Here is a 19,333-nt window from a genome sequence, read left to right on the forward strand (position 1 = left end):
GCCAAGTCCTTCTAATCATGTATCGCCATACCACAAAACGTGTGGGTCCACAATCGATAAGGGTTGGAAAGAGTTTACCACTGTAATGGGTAATATCCATTGCCACCCGCTGCCACACCTTCTTGACGTCCAATCGTCCTTTTCGCCATTGCTCTGGTGCAGGATCAATAGACTGACACGCCTTACAGTGCCTGACAATCTGCCTGACATCTGCCTTTGTCACTGCTGGGTCCACATGCCTCGCAAAATACACTTTTCTCTTGACACCTGGATGTCCGCTCTGTGCATGAATCCTTTGCATTTGACATGGGCTAATCGCGTCAATCGCAACTGCGCGAGATCGAGCAGTGTGCTCCACACCTATCTTCATGGCTCCATACCATCTGTGAGTTACACGGGTTAGTTGGTCGGCACGATTACAATGCGATGTTACCAGCGTTACCCCCACTGATAGTCCATACTCAGAGACCAGACTCTTCAGCATATCTAGCCATCGCCGGATCAACATCTCGCTGGCTGCCTTAGTGCGGATTCTTGTCCGTCCTGAAAGCGTATCAGACACCCAGTAGTAGATGCAGAGAGAATCCGTGTACAGGTGCAGTTTCTTTAATTCGCATTGCAGTGCGGGATTTATTCGCTTTACAATAGCGTCCAGCTCTGCTAAGTTGATATGCTTAGCATCACTCACGGGTCGCAGCCAACTTTCGTCTTCAAACACATTCCCTCTTTGCTCTAATGCGACTTCCAATGCCAATGAACTAGCGTCGACCAACACATTTACGTGGTCTGCATCAACACACCATTTTCCACGGGCAGGGTCCTCCTTGTTGACTCAGTTACCATCAAAGTTAGAAGAGCATCGTCAAGAACATCGTCTCAATCTGTGGTGACCAAATTCCCTCTGTGTTTGATGACACCCATAGTTACACGGAACCAGCCACAGGCTGGTAAGTGTCCAACAAGTTTCTCACACCAGGAAAAAAACGGTCCGCCTCGTAACAATGTCAGGGATGCCTGGAATCCTACTACCACGCCTCCATCGTAGAGTGCCGTCTTCCTCACAGACATCTAATCCCAATACGCGTACTTCATCACTCAGACGTTCAGGATTCTTGCACTGCAGACCAAACTGAGCCAATTTTTCCCTGACACACGATGCAGATTTTATGTCCTCATTGATGTACACATCATCAATGTAGGCTGATGTTGCGTCATATATGGTCTTTTCTTGAGACAACACCGCATTCACAATGGTCTTCATGATCTGCGGTGCCACATTCAGACCAAAGCCGGGTCGTGTTAGGCAGTACCTCTGACCCCGAAACCACACTCTGGAACGGCCACAGCGTCTAATCTACTCACACCTGCAAATGGGCTTTCCGCAGGTCTAATATTGATACATTGGAGCCCTTCAGGCGCCATCCCCTTAGTTTGCTGGCGCACACGTCAGCATCGGCGGTGTAAGCCTCAGTGTACTGGTTGAACTCACGATAATCCAGCACTGGTCTTACTTTTGACTTTTTATGCTGGATAATCGCCATTAAGGGTATCAGACCCTTGGGCGGACAACGCCTCTCAGGGTAGATCAGCCATCCATCTCAGATCCACGCCTCAAGCTCTTGCTCGTAATCACGAGCCTCGTCAGGTATAGTGTATTCTGCGACGCGATTCTTTAATTCAGTTGGTGCCCTTCCCTCGGTTCACTTCCTATGACGCAGTCCAGGTCTGCTGGCTATAGTCATAACCCACCTTAAAGTCAGGGCGATCAATGTGGATTGCAGCACACACCGGGTTTTTTAAACAGCGTACGCTCCCGTTGCTTTCGATGATCACTCCACCCAGTGCCTTGATAGTATCGTATCCCAGCAGTACGTCGAACCCCGGCAAATTAACTCGCGTCACCAACACATTAATTTCCTCGGCCACACCAGATTCCGTGTGGACCTTAACGGTTCCAGCCCCACAGCATGCTTGTATCTCGCCGCCTATTGTGGTGACTTTAATGTTCCTTTTAGTCCAGGTTCGACACAATCTGGCACTCAGGATGGTATGTGAGCAGCCGGAGTCGAGAAGAGCTGAGCAGGGCACTCGGTTCACATACACAGTTATCGTAGGTTGCGCGTCACTTAGATCTTGTCTGGTAAGCAGGGCGACGCTGACATACTGCACCCTGACGCGTTTCCCGCACAGTTTTGGACTAGGTGCCCTATGCCGCCACATTGGAAACAGCGCAGTTGCCCCCACCCTTTTGTCAGTGCAGCTTCTTGCAAAATGACCACAGCGGTAACATCTTCGCTGTGCTCAGACTGAGAATCTCCCCGGCCTCGTTCTGGGCTGCCTTTGTCGCCATCGCAACTGGTTTCTCCAGGTCCTCCTCATCTCTGATGATAGCCCGGGTGCGTTCCATCAGGCGTTGCGGACACACTGGTAGAGGCTCTCAAGAATTGCTTAAAACGGGTGGGAAGGCCGGCCACAAATGCATACGCAAATGTCGCCTCCAACACTCCATTGCCAAACAGCACAGCAAGTTTATTCAATTCCGCAAAGAACACATCCACGGTTTTACCCGGTATGAGCTTCCTGGGGGCAAATCTTTCATAAGCCGTGCAAGGATCCGTTGCAAATTTTTTATAGCGGTCACATCAGCCTTCTCGGTGGCACTTAGTTGCTGATACACACTCTGAGAACCCGCAGCTAATCACAGAGTAATCACAGTATACACTCTCTTTACCTCACAGAGATTACAGGTCAACTCGACTCTCTCAACCCAGTCAACGACAGATATGGACCCATCAAATTCTGGAATCAGTTTCAGCTCAAACTTTGTCATTTTCACAGAAATAGCCGTAAATAGCTTGTATCGAATTCAACTTCAATAAACTCGTGACTAATCGTACTCTCCCCTCCTCTCATTCAAGCTTGCTTTTTATCCAGTTTTTCATCCTGTCTGATTTGCATGTATGCCCTCTGTTTTCTCTCGTGATCTCGCGATCTCGCGAGACCATAGTTTATAAAACACCAGGCGCTATCTTTTTTCTCTTTTCCCACCCAACACTTCCCTGTGGCAAGTCCACCCCTCCTCCATCACGCCACCACTCGCACGCACATCTACACGATGCACAAATTCGCGGACGCTTGCTACTCTGGTGAGTATTACATATAATAGCATTTAGTGAAACTAACTTGCACTCTTTCATCCCATGTTACATCTTTAACATGTCTGATTATCTTCCACTTTATCGTAAGGACTCTGACAGGCACATGCACGGACTTAGAGTCTATATTCGTAACACACTCCTCATGTCTACGGAATCTAAACTCGAATCAGGTGACCAATCCTTCATGTGGTTTAAACAAACTTTACAATATAGCATTAGCTACCTGTATTTTCTTTATCGCTCTCCATAAACCCAGGACTGCACTATAATCAATCATGTCTCTGACAGCATGGATGTAGCACTCAATCTTGACACTAGCGCCCAAATACATGTATTTGGTGACTTTAACGCCCACCACAGAAATTGGGTTGACTTCTCTAACTACATTGAACAGCTGGTAGAATCATCCATAACTTTGCTATATCCCATTCCCTGGCACAGACAGTAACATTCCCGATCCGTCTCCCAGATCACCAAGACCAGCAAGCCTCACTTTTGGATCTATTTCTCACAACTGTTCCTGTGATTGTGTAACAAATGCTCATTGCTCACTCGGGAATGCTGATCACGCTGTGATAAGGATAGACATTACTCTAAACTCCCGACCCCAAGTTGAAGAGCCGTTGCTCAAAACGACAAAGTACTACAATAAGGCTGACTAGGATGCAATTAGAGATCACATCAGAGATCCCCATAAGGAATTATCTTTTCTATCCCAGCAGAACAGTCCGCAAATGAGACTACTGAATGGTTCAACGCAGCAATTGAAGCACATGTTCCTACACGGAAGTTCTACGGTAAATCCCATTCTCCCCAATGGTTTACTTCTACATGCACTGCTGCCATTGCTCAGAATACCGTAGATTTATCAGCCATAAGTCCTGTACAAACAGACAAAAGTATATAGAAGCTAAAAATAATTGCAAGAAACAAGTAGCAAATAATGGGCAATCGACAATACCCCAACTATCAAACAATCATGGGGTTGTTTGCACAGCAACTGAGAAAGCTAACATGCTTGCCCGTCAGTTTGCCTCAAACTCTACCTTGGACCCAAAGAAAATACAATTTTCTTATATATGGATCGTGCAATTGCATTCATCTGCAAAAGATCTAGCTAATTTGCATGTTCTTTTAAACATTCATTTTAATTAATTTCCTATTAGTTTTTTTCGATTTTCTTATGGGATGATCATCTTTAGTTAACTATTACGTATAGTTATATTCATTCAGGTAATCTACATGATTTATACTTGCGTAATATTTGCGTAAAAAGTTTATAGTAAACACAAAATTGTTTCCATATATATTCATGTATACGTATATATTTTTGTTTAATCTGTCTATCTATCTATCTATCTATCTATCTATCTATAAAAGTGAACGTGTCTGCGTATCTGTGTATCTGTGTGTCTGTTTGCATTTCCCTACGCAATAACTCTGTCAATTTTTAGTCTACAGACTCGAGATTTGATATGCAGGTTACTGAGATTTGGGAAATTCGATGTGATCGGTTTTGGGCCAGAAATTTGGCGATTAAGGGGTCAAGGTTCAACTATTTGACCTTTGAGAACTCTATCAAACTCCTCCGACAATTTTAGGTCTATGCACTTGAAATTTTAGATATAGGTTCCTTGGACATGTATCTAACTTAATAAATTGATTTGAGCCCAAAACAATAAATTTTAAGGGGTCATAATAAGGGTCAAAGTTTTTTTTTAAATTACCTCTGCGGTCTCTTCCAAATTACTCAAACAATTTCTCGTCTAAATATATGAAATTTTACATAAAGGATATTCAGAGATAGGGCAAACTTTTTTATCAGTTTGGGTCGAAAATTTGTAGTTACTAATATATAAATGCATGTATGTATGTCTGTTTGCATGTCTGCCTTAAACTTTCAATAGAGGCGGCGGATTTTACCAAGATCAGTATAGTTTTAAAGTTCGATCTTTTATACGACAAATATCAAAAAATTGGTTTAAAACATTAATATCTTTCCCTTCAACTAGGCACTTTTTTACAGGGGGTCACTTTTTCGCCGATATTTTTTAAAGTTATCCTCTCCTTTTGATTGACTAGCCTTAATTTTAAAAAAAGTCGCTTCCGGTTTGGCGGTGGTCATAACAGCATAAACGTTAGGTTTTACCCCGTTCTTTTTCTCCTTTGCGCTACGGGTGCGAGCCTGCCTTCCTACTACCACTTTTTTATTTGCTCAACATACACATCCAAACACCCGGGCAACGCCGGGCGCCCATGCTAGTTAATAATAAAATTGTAGTTTGCCTTATTAACAGAATATTGTTGTATTATTATTTCTAAACAAGAAGTGCAATCATTTTGTAAGTTATGATTGTTTTTTTTATCTATGGTGCATTCCATAGATAGATTGTTAAATTTTGAAGATGTGCCTACTTGATTGATTTCTACTATGTTTGATATTATTATTGCCCATTTTTTAGACGAAGCCTGCCAAAATCTGCAGCGGGGCGGGAAAAAGCGAAATAGACCGAAACAATAAAGAGAAAACATATGCTGATTATATGTGAAAACGGTGAAAACGAATGAAGTTAAAATGAGAGCAAGATACTACTAAGCAGCTACCTCTGGATACACTTGTGGAATTGACAGAACTAAATAGAGCAAAAGAAAAGTCGAGTACAGGGCCAGACAGAATGGCTTCGTGTCAAATGCTTCGTATAGAAAAGCAATAATTAGAAACCTGCATGAAATGTATGGAAGAAAATGGCAATTATAAAACTCGCTTTCAAACAAAATAAGATTCAACGATTCGAAAAGATCCAGTTGTTTCTATTAGGTGGACTGTAAAGCGACAAATGGCTTCTCAATTACATCAGTGCAAGGCAATTGAAATCTATATGAAGTCCTTTTATTACGTCTCTATTCAGTTAATGTGTTTTTCGAGTCAGCTATAGAAATAGAGGCAAATGCCTGGACTCCTGCTGAAGTTTTGAGGCAGTCCGAAGGCCCAAGGCATTTTAACAACACATGATTTTTAAGTTTCAGGAAACAGTAAACTACTCATGAGAAATTACTCAACTGCTCCAACATTCATCACTGTAGAATACAATCATCCTCCAGCAGAGTGTCTCTGGCTTTTAAAACTTTGAAATTCGTATCGGAGGATTTGTAGCTTTACACTATGCCATTATTACGAGAACTGATTCAAAGGATTATGAGATCAGAACAAAAGCCTTGTTGCTCTTGTGATAAATTTTATGAACAGTGAATATTCAATAATATATGGTAAAGTTTTCAACAATTATTGTGGCGGTAATACTGAAATAATTTACAAAAGAAAATAATGTGCGCGTAACAACGTCGTTTAGTGTACGAATTCGAAGTAGACTTAGATATTGATTTGATGAGATAGTTTGTGTGTTCCTTTATTATTGGAAATTGTAGTTTTAAGTTAAAGAAACACTTTTCAAAAGTATCTTCATAAAATGAATTACAACTGAATTATGCTTGCTATGAGTGTCTTCGTGCAGATTAATTTGTGTGACAATATAAACGAAGGTATAAGCTGAGAAGCGAATAAAATGTTTTGAATGCTGCGTGTGCCCGTAAAACATATAGAAAAAAAGAAAGGCTTCTATTTACAATGGTAAATGTTTATGTTTGGGACCGCTTTGTACACGTACCAAACTAATTTGTATATCTATAGACCAACTGACTTAATTAAAAACGACAAATTAAAAGCAGCTAGTTGGATTTATGAGAGAGAATAGAGAAAGTGTTTGATCTGAAAATTTATCAGACGTCAATTAAGCATTTGAGGATAAGAAATTCTGTTTGAAGTTTCGATTACTATTGTGACTTGTTTCTTAGTTTATTACATTGGCAGCTCCCGAGTAGTCAGAAAATTAGTTGTCAAATTAATCAAATACATTTCCAATAAGTGTGTTGCAACCATAAAGAAATTTGACAATCGAGTTTGGGTTTAAATATAGCTTGATCATGCGGCCTATAACTATAACTTCATTTTCCTTGCATGAGGATGTGACAAAAGACTAACGCCCTCGAAAGGAGCATTCTGGGATACTAAAAATAGTCTGAGCAGTTGCGTTGGTATTTCCCATTTGGGGTGTCTCGGCCAGTTAACAATAAACTAAGGCCATTCTACAAAGAAGAGACAGAGCTTTGGAATGTAGACAATCTCGAAATGGCCGAGGGAAATACCTCAGCAAGATAAATAAAAGGCTGCTGAAGTAATTCAACTGTAGACGCCTTGTATCGAATTTCTATTAATTTTCTGTCAGATCCTTTTAATGTTGATTTATAACAAATCGCATCTAACTAGCCACATGAGTATTTAGGATTTTAGTCGCTGAATTTTCAACTGGTAAATTCACATACCTGCCTGCATCACATTGACAGATTCGAGTCACCTCCTTTCAACAATGACTCATCGCAGGTTGTCTTTGATACCTTCACAATCTTGCACACATTATCTACATCACATTGACAGATTCGAGTCACCTCCTTTCTTCAATGACTCATCGCAGGTTGTCTTTGATACCTTCACAATCTTGCACACCCTGGAATCAAAGGCAAAATGAAGTTGACTTTTACTAGATTTTTCTGATCGAATATTAGACATGATATTACTGTCTGGACATGTTTCTGTATATTCTGTTCAAAATCAAAAAGCACAAACATGTGCACTCCTCTTGGAACAGTTCAATTATATTCATATTGACTCGACCATAGTTAGTCAATCGGGAATTTACTTATCTCATGGCTTATATACACCGCTTCACATGGTAGTCTTTAACAATTACTTTAAACGAACCTCAATACCAGAATGGATATCGCATATACATAAGAATTATCACTGATTGTGGTGGACATTTCGAATCTCGTCTCGTTTCCAGGATTTTATAAATTAAAGTATCGGCACAAGTAACTATAATTTAACCCATAAAGCCAATGAAAAATCATATTGAATTTGTATCTATGCAAACAGGGATGGAGAGAATACTTACCCATTGCTCTCTTGTCTGCCATGCAGCTATCAAGGAAAATTTTGAATACTTTTCCATTGAACTCGTTTATGGAATACCTTTACTTTGTCGGGTCATGTTATATTTAAGAGTAACAGATTTAGCTCTATATTATTTAATTGGAATTCATTGAGATGAGTATTATTTATTAATTTTTATTTATTGCGGACTATTATCCTCATCTTTTCTTAGTTGTTTCACGACGTTTCAGCCAACTATTCTTATGACCTTCATCAGGTGATAACCGCGACAGATAGGAACTCTGAATCTCCTGACTGCATTCACTGCAATTACTGCCTTCCGTAGTTGTTGTCGTCTCACCACGTTTTTGGCCAAGTAAGCTTCTGGCCTTTGGATAGGATTGAAATCGCTATCTTCAGGCAATACTCACCTGGAACCGTAGGTATTCAACGTCTCTATCAACTGCGCCACGGGCCGCGAAGGCCAGAGGAATAGTTGGCCGAAACATCATGAAACAACTAAAAAAAGATGGGGATAATAGTCCGCAATAAATAAAAATTAATAGATTTAGCTCTGTATGTAAAACAGACTGCCATCGTATGTTAATAACCTCCTACCTATGAACCATCCACAGCAAACCATAAAATTTTCGTTTTCTAAAGAAATGTACTTGTAAATTCATGTTTTATTCTATGTAGAAACGTCGTAAGAGCTTTTTAACTCCGTCGTACATCTGTCCTTATAGTGTGATTGCATACACTGAAAAAAAAACTGTCCAATCTTGAGCATTAACACTGTTTCCCGTGGAAAAACTATCCATGGTCATGTTTGATCAGAAGGTGAACGATGGCATTATATAGTCTTGTTATTTTGAAATCTTTTTAAGGACCATCGTTAGACATGTATTAATTTATGAAGAAATACACAAACATACTCGACAGCTACTAGTTCACTAGACACTTCGAGTAGAGCTATTTTTACACGAAGATTTACTAACTCAAGAAAATATTTTTGACAGCAGACACGTATTCAGTTTAACTCCTTACAAATGACTTCCGTAATGTATGGCAACCTACACGCAATTGTGTATACCATCTGAAATTTAGAAATTATTGTGGCTTTATTTTTTCTTTAATTATTGCTTTTTAGTGATTATTATAGGAGATTGTATTATAATTTAGGTTAAGATTGTCACCTATCTAACCACTTTTGGATGAAGTTATTAAGGCAAATCTTATTTAGAAACATTTCTACTAAAATAATTTCTATGTAGAAGTTATTTTCCTTTTAAAGGAATCGCGGCTAATTTACACAGTTCTAACACATTTAATAACTTTAAACTCAGTTATCTTGAACAAAAAACAGGTTTGTAGTTATAAAAAATACACACATGAAAGAAAAAAAATGAACGCATGAAAAGACAAAAATCCTACCAGTAATCATCAAGATAGTGCATCTTTTATCAAGCGTACTCAGCTTCAAACAAATATTTTTCGTGTTATAAAGCTCTGTTTTTAAAATAGCAGTTGATTTCATTGGTTTTGCAAAGTGTTATTTTACATAAAAGTATTTTGATCACATTTTTATAATCATTATTTCGTACAGAAAATCCAGACCTTAATATTTAACCTTGACCTTGAAAATAATGTGCACCATCCCTAGGTCGGAAACCATCATCATGTCAGGTTTGTTCATAATCGGTCCAGTGGTGTGGACTCTAGGAGAATAAATATATAGGCTATAACATTGACCTTTGACCTTAACCTTAATATGTTTTTGAAATCTTTTTGGGAGTGTCAGGTGTTTTGATAAATGGAGCTGTGATGGGCGGACACGTGACATGTGAGGTGATATTCACATGTCGTTAAGAATGATACACTACAGAACGAACTGATGGATGTCAAATTAGGTACAAACAGGTTATAAATAGCGAAGAATAAAAATAAAGCTTGAAACTTGAAATAAAAACACTAAAATTAAAAATATTGCCTTCATAGGCATAAAATGTAAATGTTGTGATGGCCATCTACTCTATTTCGTCACAATATGAATTCTTAAAGACTATGACGATGAATTTTGAACTTCTGTAAATACATAATCTTCTAAATATACCATTGTGTGGACATATTTATCATCAAGCTGACATTAAAATGAAAATAACTACATCAGATGATTATAATATCAGATAATACTTTTTAATGTCTTAAGCAGTTTCTTTTAAACTTCTCTTTCACCCTTTGTCACAAACTATACATACCGTATAAATATACGCACATACACACACATATATTTTTTTTCTTTTACAAAGGAGTTGCCACTTATCAACGCCCGGAAACCACCAGGAAGATAAGGGTTAATGAGTGTACAGTAATCAATGGAACAATAGTAATGGTTAGTAGTGAAATTTTGGTAAATCGGATTACTTAAAGAGGACGGCTCATTAATAACGTGTTGACGTTGAACTTGAAGACAACCATATCTATTTCGTAACAACATGAATTGTCTTATCTTCCCGGTGGTTTCCGGGCGTTGATAAGTGGCGACTCCTTTGTAAAAGAAAAATATATATGTGTGTGTGTATGTGCGTATATTTATACGGTATGCTGGAAAGTAGGGAAAAGAAACAGAGTTCCACAGGCGTGCAGTTCTAAGAAATAAGTTTTGTTCATTGAATCTATGTTTAGGTTTAGCACAGATACAGATCGTGTGAAATTATTGATAGTGGTTTCAGCTAGATAAATGTTTTCATGAAGGTTTAGCGAAGGTGACCATAGATTGAAGCTCAGGTGAGCACTTGCCATGAAAATAACGATTAAACAAAGACAGGCTTGTAACGTATCTTCTCTTGGAAAGAGGTTGCAGGTAACAGAAAAAGGGCATCCCCCACGAGCCTACGAAGTCTATTTTGAATTCTGTCAAGACAGGATGAGATGCTTCTAGGAACTCCTGCCCAGATATGGAAACACTACCCATCCTTGGACGTACTTGGCTCTTAAATAGGTAGAGAATTGCATCAGCAGTGATATATCTATCCCACCATTTTTCTAGCGATTTTGGCAACAGCTTTGATGTGCGTGTTCCATTTCAGATTAGGAGTAAAGGTCAGACCAGAAAGCTTGTTAAAACAAGACAAAAGCCATTTATTTCGATTGGTGCCATGTGGGGATCAAAGCGTTGATGATGTAAAGACAGAAACTTGGTTTTAGATGAATTAAAAGTAACCAGACACTTATTTCCCATGTGCCACGTGCTCAAGATCGGAGAAGAAAGAATCAGAAAGAACTTGGTCATTTACGGCCTTTAAAGTATTGCAATGGATGGTAGTGTCGTCATCATAAATGTCTACAAATCATCTTAGGGTGTGATTGGGGGAGATAATTTATGTAGATTAGTTTTGTAGACCCGTGCCAGGGGTCACGAATGAAAGAAACCACAAGTAGTGCAAAGTGTATGAATATATAGTATGTGGTATGAGAGAAACCTGTTCATATCATGCGGTTAAATATGGTATGAACGTCTTCATCTAGTATCTGAACCAGTGGTATTCATAGGACTGGTTGATTCCACTTAATTCTCAAATAGAGGTGATTTGTAATCAACAACCCCCCATCCCGAGCTTTTTGTTCCCCTAGAATGATCGTATAGCTCTTTTTTCTGGGGTTGATCTCTATCGGGTCGATCATGTTCCTTTTTCTGGAGGCCTGGTATTGCCCGGTTGCTTGTGGTGTTACCAGGTCCAACTTGTCATATATCTGGTCCATCACCCCTTCTTGTTCAGCAGGAGGTTGTCTTTCGTCATCTGTGATACGTTTCCGAATTTGGTTCAAGTGCTTCTTGTTAGTAAATCTTGGACATTTAATAATGTAAACCATCCACCCGATCCTTTTTCTGGGGCTTTCCTAGTTTCCACATCATACTATTAGTTTTGTGTGCCTGGGAAAATATCTTTTCACCAGGTAAGTACCTAATTTAAGGATTTTATTGTTTTTTATTACATTTTCACTCCAAACAAGGCACATTGCCACTTTGATGTAGGGGGCTACTATCAGGGACACAAGCTACAGGGGTCCTGTGTAGGGAGTTGGGCAGAAAGATGTCGGTTCACGTTACACTTGAACTTCTGTATGTCAGTACAGTTGGCAATGCTCTCAATATATTTGTTCCAACTCATGTTTCCTGTGAACGTTAGGCCGAGGAGTTTAAAAGAAGTACTTTCAGATAATGAGCCTTTGACCATTGCTATTGATGGTAGAGAAGGTTTCTTTTAATTATTAAAGGAAACAAGTTCAGTCTTGCCAGCATTGAATGTGACCATCCGTTTTTGTTCACCATTCTACTACGGATTGGAGGTCATCCTCTGGTGGTTCTGCCATTTCCTTTGATATGTGTTCATTTCTTTTCCTGTTGTGCCTGTTATAGAGGGTGGTGTCATCAGCATATATACCCATCTCAGAGACAATTTTGTGAGGGAGGTCATTTATGAATATTAAGAATAATAAAGGTGCAAGGATAGACCCCCGAGGCACTCCCGCATTTATATAATATTGTTCAGATGCACGACTGTCGAGGGCAACCTAGATTTTTCTCTTATGTAGGAAGGATTTAATTATATTGAGTATGCGTCCACTGATACTGTATGATATGATTTTCCTGAGAAAACCTTCATGCCATACCCTGTCAAAAGCCTTAAGTATATCTAGGGCTACCGTTCCACCTTTCCCTGCCTTGTTCAGTGAATGGTATATACGTTCAGAGATTACAGTTAGGATATCTTCTGTGGAACAGGCTTGCTTAAATCCGTATTGTTGATCGGTCAGAAGTTTAGCATCTGTAAGGTGATGGATTAGAACTTCGTTAATTATGGACTCAAATATTTTGGCGAGAAGTGGGAAGAGGCTAATAGGGTGATAATTTAATGGGTCAGTTCTTTCGTCAGTAAGTATTCCAGTAGTCAGGAAAGCAAGATTCGTTAAGGCAAATTTGGAGAGAACTGGAGCTACTTCGCCGGAGTATTTTTTAATAGCACAGAAGGGATGACACCAGGCCCACATGCTTTTGAAGTGTCAAGATTTTTTATGATAGCACGCACCTGAGAAGGGGTAATTTTCAGATCGTCTAGTGTAACGTTTGTCCGCAAAGGAAAGTCAGGGAGACGGTGGTTAGCAAGGTCCAGTGTGGAGTTCGAGGCAAACCGACTAGCAAGCATGTCAGCCTTCTCGGTTGCTGTGCAAACAACCTCATGCTCGTTAGGTAGTGGGGGAATTGTTGATTGCCCCAGAGTGGGCAATCATGCTCGTTAGGTAGTGGGGGAATTGTTGATTGCCCCAGAGTGGGGCTTACTATAAAATTTCCGCGTGGGAATATGTGCTTCAATTGCCGTTTTGAAGCATTCGGTGTTCTCAATTGCGCACTGTTCAGCAAGAAGAGGAAAGATATTTCCCCATAAGGCATCTCTGGTGAGATCTCTGATGGCTTCCCAGTCAGCCTTTTATAATACCTTGTTGTTTTACGCAATGGCTGTTTAGTTTTGGCTCTAGAGTTTAGGGAGATTTCAACCATTGTCACTGCATGATCAGCGTTCCCAAGTGGGCTTTGGGCATCTGTTATAAAATCATCGGGAACTGTGGTCACAAACAGATGTGAAAAGTGATGCGTGTTGTTCTTGTTGGTCTGGGAAACGGATTGGAAACGTAACCATCTCTGATAGGGAATGAGATATAGAGAAGTTATGTGTTGTGCTACCAGCTGCATCTGTATAAGTAGAGAATCCAAGCCATTTGTGTGTTGTGGACATTGAAGTCACCAAATACATACACTTGTGCGCTAGTGTCGAGGGAGAGTGCTATATCTATACTGTCAGAGACTTTGTTTATTACGGTGCAGTCCTAGGCCGAGGGAGATGGGTAGAGAAAATAAAAGTAGCTAATGTTCTGTTGCATGTTAACTCTACAGCACATAAAGTCTTGATCGTCCGATTCTAGTTTTGTTTCTCTAGTCAAGAGGAGGGTGTTTCGAATATAGACTCCAAGTCCGTGCATATGTCTGTCAACATCATCTAAATTAGTTATAAGCCACGGATGTTCGTAAATGCAAGCCCCAAGGCAAGTTGGTTTTGTTTGAGTTTAAGCCTGGTATAAGCGTAATTTTATTGTACTATCATAATTTTTTAAGAGTTTCAGTTTAGCGAACGGGTGCTAAACAAGTGGTTATGCAAAATACCAGACATGCAATACAAGTAGAACATCAGCTGACCTTTCATCTAATAGGGTTGTAGCCTCAGGAAAGCCCACCGGGGATGGGTGCAGGGCCCTTTTCCATATGCGACATGGCGCTACAAACATCCCGATATTATACAACTGTTGATGGAACAGCCGCTCTAAGCGCTAGCAAAGAGCTAGGGTTACTGTACTATCAGTCGGAAACAGCAGCCAGGAACTATCAATCAGGTACTCTCAACACATCAGACGAAGGTCAACCCAATAAATAGTATAATGATTTATAATATTATAAACATAGTATTCGTCAGTTTTACCTGTTTGGGCATAGTTTCTCGAAGATCGGCCCAACTTTCCTCGCGAACTTTAACTCTACCTGCGACATTTTCGATGGAGCGCTTTCATTTGGCGTACTTCGGTAAACTTGTAAAAACTGCTGTAGCGCCTTTTCTGAGGACGTTCCTAGGGCTTTTTTCAGCGTGTCTACAAACCTCTCTAACTGACCGTTCGATCGAGGATGATAGGTTGGCCTCGTCATATGTTTAACCTGGAAATCCTCGCTGAAGATTTTAAAATATGCTGAATTTAATTGTATGACATTGTCCGACACTAGAAAATCGACCACACCAAACATACCGTAAAATTCATGAAGAGTACTGATTGTAAAATCCGTCGTTTGACTTTTACATTGGAATACCTCAGCCATTTTGAAAAACTGCTTACCACCATTAAATAAGTGTTTCCATCCAGTGGGGCTGCGTAATCTACATGTATTCTTTGCACAGGGTGGTCCGCGTTAGGCCACGGGCTAAAGTGTATTGGGGGCGCTTTTGAAGTCAATGCGCATCCCTTACACGACTTACCATGCCTTCTATACCAGTGTCCATACCCTTCCAATAAACGTAGGACTTTATGAGGCTCTTCATTCGAGTAGTCCCAGAATGCCCCGTATGGAAATCCGTTAGAATTTTCTTTTGTAGTATAGCTGGGATTACTTCTCTTCCTCGGTACAATAGTATCTTATTCACATAGAATAAACTTCCGCGGCCGATTCAACTTTTTATTTCGTTTCAATGATGAAACTATCTTCTTCAGCCTCCCTTATTATATCTTCCAAGTCGCTGATAGTTCCTTAATCGTATTACACAGTATTCGTGTACAGTCCTTTTTACTTTGTAGTGACGCCATTACTGTGTCTTGCAGCGGTTTCCTTGATTTCGGGATTAATCGTGACAATCCGTCTGCGTGACTAAACTTCAAAGATGCAAGAAATTACATACTGAAGTCGCAATTCCGTAGAATGGTTCCCCAATCTTTGCAGTCTGTTGGCTGTGAAAGTTGGCAGACTTTTTTAGAGCCAAATCGGATATATGCGGCTTATGGTCAGTTTATAATTTAAATTTATGACCGTGTAAAAATCGGTGGAGTTTTGTAACCCCGAATATGATCCCCAGTGCTTCTATTTCGATTTGGGAGTAATTCTTTTCGGTGGGCAGTAAAGTTCTCGAGGCATGGGCGATCGGCTTAGTGGACCCATCAGGCATCTTGTGTAGAAGGCATGCCCCGATCCCATAAGAACTTGTATCGGTTGCGATAATAATCTCTTGTTCCGGATTGAAATGCGTCAGGGATAAATCTAACGTTAGTACCTCTTTTAATTTCTTAAACAATGCCTGGTACTCAGGCATTCAGATCCATTTTTTGTCTTTTTTTAATAGTACATTCAATGGCGCGCGCAATTCATGCATGTTCTTAATGAATGTTTGATAATATTTCGCGAGCCCTAAAAAAACTCTGCAATGTAGTTAAATTATGAGGCTCTGGCATGTCTTTTATAGCTGTGAACCTATCCGGATCTGGTTTCTTCCCGTCCTTCTCTATTATATGACCCAAGTATTTAATTCGTTCAAAGAAAAATCGCATTTGGTTTCCTTCAATGTAAAGCCGTATTCTTTTATTTTGTCAAACACTTGAAATACATGATCTCTATATTGTTCAACATTTTGGCTATGCATAAGAATATCGTCTAGATAGCCTATTGCAAAATCCAAACCACTTAGCAAAGTATCGATTATCTGTTGGGAAATTGCAGGTGCTACTTTCATACCAAATGCTAATCTATTGAATTTATAGTCTTTTGTTTCGAGCTATCTTCCTCTACTAGTATTTGTAAGTACGCCTCGCTAAAATCTATTCTGGAAAAAAAAATTTCGCCATTTAACTTCGCCTGGGTTTGGTAGCGAATACTTCGCCTAGGTTTGGTAGCGTATAGTGATGATCCTTGAGCGCTACATTCAATCCGGTAGAGAAATCCGTGCATACTCTAATCTCTCTAGATTCTTTTCGCGTATACGGTAGGGGCTGCTCACTCGCTATAGTTAATAGAGGTCAAAATCCCAGTGTTAACTAGTCTTTCCAATTCTTCTAAAAATTTTCCTCGAATCGAACCGTACGCTCCGTGGCTTTTTTGAATATTAGTTTTGCTTTATCCAGCAATTCGAATCTCGCTTTTATTTTTGCGCAGCATCCCACTTTTCAGAAAAAAAAACACATTGGAAAGATTTTTTGAGATCTTTTTTTAATTTGTCGGCTTCAGCCGTTAGGTTTTCGATTTTGTGTCAAAAATCACTCATTGGCGAGTCCCATAATTCAAATTCTTTAATCCAACCAGTCCGGAATAAGTTCGTTGCATTCATTAGAACGAACACTTGTAGATTTTTTGTCGTTCTTTAATAAGTACCTCACCCTCAAAATTGATTTTTTCACCAGTTACCGATCTTGCGACTTTATTCGTCTTTGTCATATCATCGTGGGCTTTCCTATTCTCTTCGACGTGTGAAAATTTATAATCGATATATCCGACCCTGAATCGTGTTGCAGTTTCACTTCTTTATTTCTGATTCTCAAAAAAATACTGCCGACCTAGAATACAGTTTTTTCTTCTCCCTTTTTCAGAAAAATAACTCATTGTAAATGAGGACTGTGGGACAAATTAGGAAAGGCAGGATTATGGGAGCTGCCGATAACTCTCCATTAAATAAAATTTTACTTAATATATAATAAGTTCAATTGACATGTTTAAGGAAAAATATTGCGATAAGTTCCCTCTCACTAACCGAAATATAGAAAGAACTCAGTTACCAAGTTTATGTATGTAATTCTGGCGGTAACTTGGCTGCTTTCCTCGAATCCTTCTCGAGTTGATTTAAATGGAAATTGTCCAACTCTTTTGCTAATGTATTCGACACTAGGCGGCGCTTTATTTGTGTGACTAATTGAAAAGTCTACTAAAGAATAACGTCGACAGTTTTTTTTTGTTTTTCTTTTCTTTTGCAAAATAACGTGTGGAAAGGTATTCGTCCAAAATTGGAGAATGCGTTTATTTTTAGGAAAATAGCAAGCGTATCACAAACCGTAAATTGATAACAAATTCCAATAATAAAGTTTAGCAGTGATATTACACATTTAATAAAACACAATCAAATAAAAAATATATAAATTAAAAACGGAAATCAATATAATTAATATGAACATTTGCATCTAATAAAAAAGATAAATATCGCAAATTCACAACTTATCTGCTAAAAGTGTCCATCTTCAATGCATTACTATTAAGGATCGTCTTAGCTTGTTACAGCTCTGTGTTCAACAAGATTTAAAACAAAAAACAACGTCGTAACGCGCTGTCGTTCATCAGTTGGACTAGTGTGTCGTTTTAAGGGAAACGATGTGTAAGGGGCAAAGAATAGAATTATTGGATCTGTTATGCTATATTTTGAATCAGCTTGCGAGATAAAATAAGTACATTCTTGAACTAAAAAAACTATTATATATTTAATAAAACACAAACAAATAAATAAAATATAAATTAACATATATATGTACATATCTATATATTGTCGCTTATTTCATTTTTAACAGACTATGGATACCACTGTAAGGGTGCCTGCGCGTGGGACTTTTGCGTAATCCTCAGCCCTACCTCTTCTGAGCTTACGTTGTTAAATACCAGTGGCAAGTGGAGATTCCAAACGATTGGAAACAATGCCGATATAAGCGGAAAGCACATACAGCGTCTAGAATTCCCAAATGGTCACCCATTTGATACTTGCCAGGCTTAATGTTGCTTAACTTCTTAACGGTCTGTCAACGTGATTATGCCGTATATATACACATGTGTACACATACATAAACGCGGGCGCCCGTATACAGGAACATACACAGAAATAAATATACATACTTATTTTTATAATCCAGACAAACCTAGGTAATATATGAAAACATGAGACAGACTAATTATCTATACACTTAAAAGTTTACATAATATTTCCATAAAATCAAATGTGTGCTTTTCTTCCAAGGTTAACCTACTTGCATAAGTTATATCAAGAAACCACGTGCATACTCATACCGAAATGCACCTATCCATGGGTGTCTGTATACGTTCACGTATAAATACAGAAGGTATATGCGTTTTCCAATATCAAACTAGAATGTACTATGTATAATATGCTCTTATATGCACATATGTATACACAAATACTTTGGATCCGCAGACTTCTTGGCCTGACCTGGCAGGACCGTGTCACCAACATCGATGTCCAAGCCAATGTATGCCATCTTGATGACCAGACGTTTGCGCTGGCTGTGGCATGTAAGCTGAATGGATGATGGACGAATCCCCAAAGGCCTTTTGTTTGGGGAGCTTGCCTATGGCACAAGACCTATCGGCCGACCGGCCCTCCGCTACAAGAATGTCTGCAAGCGTGATCTGAGGGCCGGCGGTTTAAGTCCCTCTAAGCTTGAGATTGCTGCCTCAGATCGTGAGGGCTGGCGGACCACCATCCGGTGTATGGCTAAGACATTCGAGAGGAAGAGAACCACACGTTGACGGAATAAGTGGGTCCATAGAAAGAAGAGGACAGATCCAGCTTCGACCCCGGCCCAGACAAAGAGACAGAAAAGCTACATC

General features: G+C 39.5%; 1 long non-coding RNA gene across 1 annotated transcript in view; it reads right to left on the bottom strand.

Annotated features, from left to right (window-relative positions):
• Positions 1 to 7,582: 7,582 nt before the first annotated feature.
• LOC145298817 (uncharacterized) overlaps positions 7,583 to 19,333 on the bottom strand; it is a 182,762-nt gene continuing 171,011 nt past the window's right edge. The window contains exon 6 of the long non-coding RNA XR_013871135.1: positions 7,583 to 7,720. This is a non-coding gene — a long non-coding RNA (uncharacterized LOC145298817). The remainder of the gene's footprint in view (positions 7,721 to 19,333) is intronic.

Source organism: Euprymna scolopes, chromosome 1, assembly GCF_053919585.1.
Source record: "Euprymna scolopes isolate OS-2025 chromosome 1, ASM5391958v1, whole genome shotgun sequence".
In the NCBI taxonomy this organism is placed as follows: domain Eukaryota; kingdom Metazoa; phylum Mollusca; class Cephalopoda; order Sepiida; family Sepiolidae; genus Euprymna; species Euprymna scolopes.